This window comes from Microtus ochrogaster, unplaced genomic scaffold (assembly GCF_000317375.1).
Source record: "Microtus ochrogaster isolate Prairie Vole_2 unplaced genomic scaffold, MicOch1.0 UNK11, whole genome shotgun sequence".
Lineage (NCBI taxonomy): Eukaryota > Metazoa > Chordata > Mammalia > Rodentia > Cricetidae > Microtus > Microtus ochrogaster.
This window is the reverse complement of record NW_004949109.1, coordinates 657025-668393: the sequence shown is the minus strand read 5'-3', so window position 1 is coordinate 668393 and position 11369 is coordinate 657025.

The window sequence follows — 11369 nt, the reverse complement described above, 5'->3', positions numbered from 1 at the left end:
AATAAATAATTAAAAGTAATAGAGTAAAAAATAAGTCACATAAAGATGAAATATACACAGAACATCTGGATTATGTATACTATTGTGTTTTCTTTTAATTTTTTTGACTGCAGAGACATTTGATTCTGAGGGCTCTTAAGCTAAATCAACATATATATTTTAAAGGTATCTTGACTTCAAAATTTGGATCTAAGTATGTGCTGCTTTGGAAAAAAAAGATTCTGCCTTAGTTTCCACAAAAGATGAGAACCTATGGATTCCTTCCAGGCTAATGTGGTTTGATGGAACAAGACCCCCCAGAAAGATCTCCATGAACCTTAAAAATGCTTCACCAAAAAAATATCAGGAAGCAGTTTGGAGAAAACTATGCCCAAATTCCCAAAATCATTGTTTATAAATGTTTGTTTTCATTTAAATTGGGTTAATTATAAATAGTTAAATGGCCACAGTCAATCTCTCTCTTAGAAGGGAGGGTGTAGAGATATGATACAAAGATGAATACTTTGCATTGGTATGGAATTTGGTCTATTGATACAAATTTAAGGTCGATTTGCTACACTGTGTATATGTATTTCTGCTCTTGCTAAAAGTACTGTGTTTGTGTAGCTCATTTAAAATGTAATGTATAGTTAAAAATACAGAATAATAAATAGTCTTCTATAATAATCAATCTTTTAGTTATACCAGTCAGGTTTTCTAGATATATAGAGATATATTTCAGTTAGATAGATAATCTTCAACATTTCAAAGACCTACAGAATATGGTATTTAACATATTTTAAGAACTTAGACTTTTCTCAACAGTGGGACATTTCTGTTCCTGGCAGCACCAAGTACTTCAAGATGAAGATGGGCATCAAAGAGTCTCTTTATAGAGTTTGCTAGCCATCTGGGTAAGAAACAGCTCCTGCCTGGACTACTTGATGGTATGCTGTATGAATTGGATGGACATGCAAGACCCACAGAAAGTAACTGCTAAACTTTCCAAAAGATAGGATGGTCCTTAAGGGTTCCTGCTTTGCAAAAGAAAATGCCAGACACGGTGAAAGGAGACAGAGACAGAGACCCACATTGGAGCACTGGACTGAAATCTCAAGGTCCAAATCAGGAGCAGATGGAGAGAGAGCATGAACAAGGAACTCAGGACTGCAAAGGGTGCACCCACACACTGAGACAATGGGGATGTTCTATCGGGAACTCACGAAGGCCAGCTGGCCTGGGTCTAAAAAATCATGGGATAAAACTGGACTCGCTGAACATAGCGGACAATGAGGACTACTGAGAACTCAAGAACAATGGCAATGGGTTTTTGATCCTACTGCACGTACTGGCTTTGTGGGAGCCTAGGCAGTTTGGATGCTCACCTTACTAGACCTGGATGGAGGTGGGTGGTCCTTGGACTTCCCACAGGGCAGGGAACCCTGATTGCTCTTTGGGCTGACGAGGGAAGGGGACTTGATTGGGGGAGGGGGGTGGAAAATGGGAGGCGGTGGCGGGGAGGAGGCAGAAATCTTTAATAAATAAAAAAAAAGAAAAGAAACTGTCAGACATTCTGCAGGACACAGACGAAATCAATTGATGAACTTTGCCATTATAAGACAAAACAAATCTTCAAATTTCCTGCTTCATAGAAAAGTCTGCTGGATACTATGAGCTTATAGGCTGAAGATGGATGCCCCAACATTACAGAAGAACTTTGGGTGACTGTCCAGGCAGCGAGATGTCTCTGTCAATTCTAAAACTCTTAAAGTTGTTTACAATGCACTTCCTGTTTACTTAGGTAATATTATATCCTTCTGAGGTCTTTGAAGGCAGATAGTTATAGTTTTCCTTACTTATTATAAAAGATAAATGGGACATAAAATTTTATACACAAAAAGATAGACAGATGATAGAGCATTTTCCTTAATTTACCAAATGTAAATGGACTAACTATTGTAACTATAATTCTTGCTTGATAACTGTTTTGTATATGTAATTTTACTATGTCAAAGTTAAAACTTTCCTTTTTATTTAGACAGAAAGGGGAGATGATGTGGGATGTCTTTCTATATATGTGTGGTTTTATTTGCTAATAAATAAAGCTGCATTGGCCTATGGCAGGGCAGAATATAGCCAGTCTGGAAGAGATACATATATAGAGGAAGTAGGCAGAGTCAGGGAGATGCCATGTAGCTGCCAAAGGAGACAGATGCCAGATCCTTATCAGTAATCCACAGCTTCGTGCCGAAATACAGGTTAATAGAAATGGGTTAAGATGTAAGACTTAGTTAATAAGAAGCCTGAGTTAACAGGCCAAGTAATGTTGTAATTAATATAGTTTCTGTGTGATTCTTAGGGTCTGAGTGGCTGGGAAATGAACAAGCAGTCTCCAGCTACATCCTGAAGCCACCCACCCTCAACTTTTCTTGAGATGACAAGGCACCCATATCTGCCTGTTTCCATCCAGGTCAGCTATCTGGAAAGCAGGAGTGAGAGAAAACATGCCTCTTTCAGAAATCTCCTGCCCACCTGAGGCTGGAGAAACAGGCTTGGTAAGTTTTAGCTTTTAAACCTCTTTATCAAGTCTCTGGCTATTTGAGTCATTATGGCAAACATACAGCCAGATCAGTGATTTTACAGCTTTCCTGGAAACTCAGTCTAAGATTCACCAATTTGCTCATGTGAACACCTTGATCAGGATGGACAGTCTCAGGGTCATTGTTGGGACTCTCTAAAAGATGGTTGAACTGCTGCCCCTTTTCACTGTGGTAACTTCAGCCTCAGTGTTGGGGATGGTTTCCTCTTATCCATTACTCATTCTTTTGAATGGTTGCTACTTGGTTGGAAAATCCATCACGTGAGAAGGTATGCAGCAATCACTTAACATGAGACTACAGTTGAGCATTGTGGTCAGGAGACAAAGGCAGAGCTGGTCCCCTCTCTGGCCTGGCACCTGTCCACTGAAAGGCCTGGGAAAGTTCCAGAATCTCTCGATACTGCTGTTTTCCTTGTCCGTAAAATGAGGACAAAAAAGGATCCACCATTTCACCCCAACACATGCTCACTGTTGGGTGTTGGCGGGCATCTTTACCCTGCTTCAAACACATGTGTTGAAACAGCACATGGTACTCCTGAAAGATGCATAATGTTTTATCTATCAGATTAAATTTAAAAAAAAATAACTCACCTCCAAGAGTTGCGACAGGATTAAGGAAGTTAAATAAAGCACTCAGAAGGCTACTTGGTATGCAGTGGCACTCAAGCCTTAGTAGCAGTACTACTGGTATTAATATTTTATAGCTATAATATTAATAACATATCATTAAGATGTAGGATAAGGTGCGGATATTTACAGAGCTTGTTATGGCATGTATGGTCTTGATTTTCTGACACTGGGCATCGAACCAATAGCTTCAGGCATGCCAGGAACTGCTCTGCCACTGGGCCATACAACAACTCTATTTTCATTTGGAGACAGGGTCTTGCTAAGTTCTCCCAAGCTGACCTTAAATTTACTCTGTAGCCCACGAATGCTACAGAGGATTGTCATGCTCCAGATTAGCCAGAATTGCGGCTGTACCTGTGACTGGGCCCACTTGATTCTGTTCTCACCCAGCTCCCAGTTTTCATTACATAGGTTGCTGCACCTCTAAGTTGATTCTGTTTGAGGAAGACACTAGAAACCCTGCGCCTGGGCCCCTCTTGGTACAACCAGAATTCACATGTGTAAAGTGCCTGCCTGGTCATGAGAACTCAGCTATGAGGTCGGGTTTCTGCTTCTCCTTCACTGACCACAGGACCAGTTGTGCTTTAACTCAGGGTTTCCCGAGGAGGCAGTGTAGTATATAGCTTAGTGAAAAAACTCTGCCAAATTCATGCACTAAGTCCACTCCTGAGAATATACTCCAAAATAAGTAGGGAAAATACATACATTGCAATTACAATGAATGTATTACCTTATATCATATGCTTCATATTATTATACAATGTTTTAAAATACTTATATGTAAATAGCATTTTTATAATACATATTTTATATTTGTATAGTATATATACTGAAAATATAAGTATTTATGGTATTCCTGTGCAATAAGAAGCGAGGAGATGGTTAGATAAATGATGATTTGTTAACTCAATAGACCATTATGATATAACTTTAGAACAATTGCCTAAAATCCTCACACTCGACAGCTGAGACAGGAGTAGAACAAATTCTATACCAATCTAGACCACATAGTAAGATTCTGTCTCAAAATATAAAATAAGCAAACTTTTTAAAATAAATCAACAGTGACATAATTAGAAATGTGTAATAATGCAGAGTTAAGAGAAAATGCTTAACATACATTTTATTCCTGAAAATTAATTTTCTAAATTTTTTGCCCCACATATTTTAAGCATTCTCTTTGTCCTCGCCCAAGTCTTCCCAGATCCTCCCCATTTCCCCACTCACACAACTTCACACTGAACACAATTTTTTATCTACTTCTTTACTGTGCTGTTTGTGGGAGAAATTAGGGAGGTACCTAGACATCGTTAATAGGCAGGTAATTAAACACATTGTGGTAGATACAGGCTGGAAATCACACAGTACCGTTCAAAAGAAGGAGGAAGACTGGTGTGTGCTGCCAGAGGTCTTCAGGACATACTGCTGAGTGAAAACCTAAGTGCCCAGGTCACTATGCCAAAGAAGATAACTTCAAATCTAATTATGAAAGTATACATACGAGCACACAAGTGTACATAAGAAAACAGAATAAGAAATCCGAAAGGTTATACATTAAATACTAACTGAATTAAATCTGAGAAAGAAAAAAAGGCATGATGGCACTGCTGAAGACTGCCCATGATATTTTATTTTGTATTACTGAAACATTTTATAGTATTATTGCTTTAATATTTTGTTAATATTTATTATTGTGTTTATTATTGTGTGTGTGTGTGCGCACGCGTGCACATGCATGTGTGGTTTGGTGCACACAAATGCAGGTTCTTTCAGGCCAAAGGTGTCAGACTCCCTGGAGTGAAAATTACAAGAGATTGTAAACCACCTGAGCCGGGTTCTGGGAATCAAGCTCAGGACCTCTGGAAGAGCGGTATATGTTCTTAACTGCTAAACTATCTCCCTGGTGCTACTTATACATTTTTAATAATTTTAGAACATTATTATCCCATCTTAAGTTTTTTAATGCAAACACATGGGATGGAGAAAAGTAATTTATATTTTGAATAGACCATCAACATTTTTTTCTGTATTCTGATTTATTTCTTTTATACCTATTAGAAGAGAAGAAAATCCAAATAGAAGAGATGATAATGGCTGCTAATTGCTAATTGTCTACTGTAGTGGTGGCTATTAGCATCCAATTCAGATTATTTTTCCATCTAGGGCTTCCATCCCCACTGTTTGGGTCCACAGACAGATCACTCCTTCTCCTTTCTCCAGGGAGCTTCCCCCACGGTCCCCACCCACCATCGGAGCAGACCTCGTCATTAATTGACTCAGTCAAAGTGGAAGTAACCCGTAATGTGTGCTCTAGGAGTTCCAGGCGGGATCTGCCAACGCTGATAATACTAACACTGCACCACTGTTCAGCTTTTCACCTACTGAGTTATGGTTTTCCAGAGAGATAGAACCAACTGGAGACTCCATAGAGGGAGAGGGAAAAGAAGGGGAGGAAGAAAAGGAAGGAGGAAGGGGGTGGGGAGTGGGAGAGAGAATAAGAAATTATCTCACATAATAATAGAGAATGTGAGGCCCCCATTTATAGTTGGAGAGCTATAGACCCATTATTGACAAAAGTACAATTCCTGTTGGACCCTATGGACCCTAGAGGAGCCAGTGATGTCCGTTCTGGTCTGAGGGAAACACAAGGAAACTGATGTTCAATAATAAAGACAGTCAAGGAGAGAGAAAGGGAACTCTTTCTTGGCCTTCCTGTTACATTCAGGTATTCTGTGAGTTAGATGAAGCCCATCTCATTGTGGAAGGCAGTCTGGTTTTTATCAATCTACTCATACAAAAATTAATTTCATCCAGTCTCACCCTCACAAGCACACTACACTCATAATAATGCCTGATTTCTGGGTAGCCAGTCAAGCCATCTCATGAGATTTACCATCACCCCATTCTGTTCTCTTCTCATGTATTTTCTGAAATGCCCCCCCAACAAATTGGCTGAACTATAATCCTCATCTCATTTCTAGGGATAATGACTTAAAAGCAACTATATATCAATAATATTAAATATTAATATCCATCATTTTTATTAAATAAAGCAGAATAACATAGTGGGAATCAATCTACCATAATAATTAATAGAATGGGGTATGAGATGAGACATATCTTTTTAATTTTATTTATTGTTTTTAATTGAGCTGTACATTTTTTTCTCCACTTCCCTTTCTTCCTCCCCTTTTCCTTTCTATCCTCCCTTCTGCCCCCCATGCTCCCAACTTACTTAGGAAATCTTGTCTTTTTCTCCTTTCTAGGCAGATCCATGTAGAGATGAGACATACCTTAAAAGATGTGTGTGTGTGTGTGTGTGTGTGTGTGTGTGTGTGTGTGTGTGTGTGTGTGTGTGTGTGTGAACACATACATAAATATTTCCTGGATGAGCTTAGCCCAGTTACATAACCTCTCAAGCTCAGTTTCCTCCTCTTTGAAATGAGGGGGGACTGTGGTACCCTGATATTCCACTAACTTGCTGCAAAGATTAAATCAGCCTCTCAAGGAGTGACTTGGAGAAGCTAACACACACTGTGTTCATAGGTCAATATTTGGGACAGAGTAAAGCTCATAAAGATTGTCTGGTGGCATTCATATACCAGTGCAAACCTGTTCCCTTGAAGTCTAATCGGCTTAGAGACAGACACAACACATCACTATCCTGGCACATTGATGCGGTCTCTGTCTCTTGACATCTGGGTTAGCTCACCGTCAATTGCATAGCACCCATAAAATCTGTCACAAAACACTAGCGAACCTCAAAATTTACCAAAGGCTGGGCCAGGCTCAGGGGCAATAAGTAGCCTAGGAAGACATAGAAAATGAAGAAGGGCTCACATCAAAGTAGAACTGACAACTTTTTTAATTATTTCTTTTATTCTTTGAGATTATCATATAATTATACCATTCTCCCCTTTCTTGCTCTCTATAAAATTCATGGGTTCCCCTTTCATTAATTGCTGTTACATACATACATACATACATACATACATACATACATACATGCATATTCCTAAACACATAAATACAACCTGCTCAGTTTGTATAATGGTACTAATATATATGTTTTCAATAGGACTATTTGATACTGGAAAATCAACTTCTCTTTGCAACAGAGACCAGAATAGGAAACCACAATCAAGAATGCCGAACTGTGGAGACCCATCCTAACAGTGCAACTCCCAAATGTTCAGGGAATACTGTGGAAGCAGAGGAAGAAAGCATGTGAGAGCCGGAGGATCAGGGGGTTTGCTGTGGTACTGTGTCTCCCGGGAATGTCAGAAGCTCCACCCATGGAGTCTCACCAATATGTATATCTAAACAACAACAACATCAGAATGCTGACATGGAAGGGGAAATCCTATTAGCATTCAACCTATGTAAAGAACTACAAAATGCTAAGAGCAGGAGAAACTGTCTTCCCCAGAGGAGAACACTGGCAGTTTTACTAAACTGGGGACCACCACAAGTTTTAAATGTCCCCTGGCCACCACCACTGTAACACTTAAGCTCTCTCTCTCTCTCTAATTGTGATCCAATACTTGACAGAAACAGCTTAAAGGGTGGAATAGTTCACTTGGGCTCAGAATTTCAAAGGATCCAGGCCCCTGTGGTGGGAAAGGCAAGGCAGGGTGAACATGAGACAGCTGTCACACTGCATACGTAGTCACAGCGGGGACAGCATGAGGCAGCTCTCCCACTGTGTATGGAGTCAAGAAGCAGAACGATGAATGCATGTTCTCAGCTTGTTTTCTCCTTTTCCTAGTTTCATTCATTCTGGACTTCAGTCCATCAAATAGTGCTGCCCACATGAGAGAACCCCTTCCCACCCGTGTTAAAGCTCTCCAAAAGCACCCAGGACTGTGTCTCCCAGGTGATTCTAAAGCCAGGCAAGTAGATGATAAAGATGAAGTGTTAAAACCTCGCATCTCCAATTCCCTCCTCCTTATTGGTTCCTCCTTCCTCTTCTCACAATAGTCTTCTTTCCTGCTTCCACTTATCCCCAACATCTGTTCCTAGATTTTCCTCAGCCACACCCAACAAATTACCCAGGAAGGGGGCTTTCTCTTTCAACCAGCTTGATCCCCCTGAAGGAGGAGCTTCCGTTAACTCAAAGCAGTTTTTGTCCGCAACAGAAACATAAATCAAAATGAGGATGAATTTTTTCCCTAATTTGCATATGAAGATATAAAGACTGGTAGAATTACTTGCCCAGGTCAAAGAGTAGAGCTGGAATTTGAACCCAAGCTTGCTCAATTTCACAGCCAGTTCTTTCAAATGCTGTCCTCCCCTTCCCCCCAAAACCACCCAGAAAGGCCATTTGGCAACATGCAAGTATGTGGCAACAGCCTGCACCATAACCTTAGCCAGCTGTCCCTCAGAAATACCAGTGCTTCCAAGGGACGTGGGCAAAAGAGCATGAATTATTCAGCACAAACCATCAGTCCCATTATAGAAACAATGCAATAAAAATAAGCCGCCATCTTCTGTGAAGGGCGATTTTCCTGCTTGTTTGAGAGGCCATGTTCTTTGAATTTCATTTCTTCACACAAGTTGTCTCTGCGCACAAGCTCTGAGGCTCTCTCCTACTTGGAATTACAGGATGTAATGACTCTGTGCATAATGGGATATGTGCTCGACGAGTATTTAATAATTAACCAAATGAATGACGGAGTTTGTCTCAGCAGCACGCGGCAGATGGTGGGTAGTGGGAGGTGTAGAGGCCACAGAATGGGGACTTAGCTATTGTTGAAGACATTTTCATCTCAATTCCAGTTGAGCCCAGAGAAGGTGGATTCAGTCTTCAATACTTAATAACTGCCCCACAGATCTAAACCCATGCCCATTTTACCGCTCTTCTATGCGGGCTAATTTATTCAAAAGGACTAAGTGGTTTGCTTTTGTTGCTTTCCTTTTGTTCCCAAAGAAAGCCCTTACTCACTGAGTCATTTCAGACCCTAGCAAAAATAAAAAGAAAGAAAGGAATTTTCAAATGAGAGAGTCCATAGCTCTAAGACCAGTTTTGAAGACTTCAGGGAGGAAACACCCTACCTGGACAAAAGTTCAGGGACCAGTGAGGTGAAAGCCTGTACCACATGAGCCTAACAATTGCATTTGAACCCCGGGTCCTACAGCAGAAGGACAGAATCGACTCCCTAGAGTTGTATCTAATCTCTACATAGATGGCATGGTACGCATACACCTGCATTCATAGGCATACATTGTACACAAATAACAACAGTAACAAAATTAAATATGTTAACTATTGCTATTAATTAAAATCAAAGGGGAAGTATCGGGGTGGGAGAAACGTCTCAGAGGCCAAGAGCATATACTGCTCTTGCAGAGGACCCGCCTTCAGTTCCCAGCACCCCCATCAAGTGGCTCACAACCGCCTGGAACTCCAGCTCCACACAGATCCAAGGCCTCTGGCTTCCATGAGAACCTGAACTCAAGTGGACATATCCACACATAGACACATCCACACACATAATTAAAAATGAAAGAACTCTTTTTAGAAAAAAAATCAGAGTGACCATCAGTCCTTATGACACATCGCTGCTGTTCCCTGTGTAATCAGCACAACAGTTCGTGTAAGCTGGTAGTCAGAATTTGGAAGGCACAGGATCACAACTAAAGCAACATTTATAAATGTTTATTGGCAAAATTTTAAATCTTGAAACTCCAAAAAATGTTACATTAGGGGTTCATTTCAACATGGGAACTTGGGAACACACAAACATTCAGCCCACAGTGGGACCCTAGTGTTGATATCCCCCCATCTCAATCAAGATCAAAGAGGAGAAACTGGCAAGCTCTAATGCCTAGAATTAGAGTTTGGTTCCAAGGCCCACCTCTCAGAACTGACTAGTGGCCGGCAACCTCTCTCCTAAGTTGGACAACGTGGGTCCTGCACAGGCAAGGGCTCAGAAGCTGCCTTCTGAAGCCTCCTTTAGTCAGAGGGGTGACTTCTTCTTTAACTCACCCAAGGGATTTTTTAGCCTCCATTAATGGTTGAATTTAAAATGTTCCTTCGTGTACCCTTCTATTTGGTGAGAGAATAGAAAATACATGTCTGAGACAGTCTAGAATTCCATTTTTGTCTCTTCATTTAAGCAACAAAAACAAAACAAAACTGAAACAGGGGCTATAGAGGAATGATGGAGGAAGGTCATTGGTTAATAAAGAAACTGCCTTGGCCCATTCGATAGGCCAGCCCTTAGGTGGATGGAGTAAACAGAACAGAATGCTGGGAGGAAGAGGAAGTGAGGTAAGATGCCTCAGACAGACACCATTTCCTCTCCTCTCTGGGACAGACACAATGAAGCTCCAACCCAAGAAGGACATAGGCTAGAATCTCCCTGGTAAGTCACCACGTCGTGGTGCTACACACATTAATAGAAATGGGCCAAGCAGTGTTTATATGAATACAGTTTGTGTGTCGTTATTTTGGGGCATAAGCTAGCCAGGCGGCCAGGAGCTGGGTGGCAGGAATGCAGCCCCACAGCTTCATCAGCAGAGGAAGAGTCCCCTTTACAGATATTTGTGAAAGAAAGCAATACATGATTGAGAGGACATTTGTTAGGGACCAGGGCCCACAGCAGAGCACTGAGCACAAAACTCAGAAAAGACCGTCTTAATTTCAACGTTTCCCTGATGTTTGTCAGGCCTGCTGAGTACCCAGAATGTATGTTCCTCCTAGCAGCCCTGAGCCGTGGTTTCCTAATGGCTTTAGCCGCAATTTCAATCCCGGTGACATCGAGGAGAGGTACAAGCAGCACAGAGGATGAGCACAGCCTGGCACAGTGCCAGCCACTGTGACGAAGGCAGGACAGCCCCAGGTGCCCTCACCAGTGACTCCTGCTGTTCTGTTTGGGGCCAGAGAAGAAGACAAACTGTTTTCCGAGATACCAAGTTATGAGGAGTGCCATCCAAATCAAAGGCAACCTGGTAAGGAGAGACACCCAGGAAGCATGGGAACACATAATCGGTGCAAAAGAACAAGACTAGCCGATGAGAATGTTCGAGAAAATACATCTTTTGACATCCTGCTCCGAACCAATAGGCATGTTATTTCTGAAAGAAGAAAAATGCCTCAATAAGTGGTTTAAAAGTAAGCACATGCCTTTAATCCCAGAACTCAGATGATTAAGGCAAG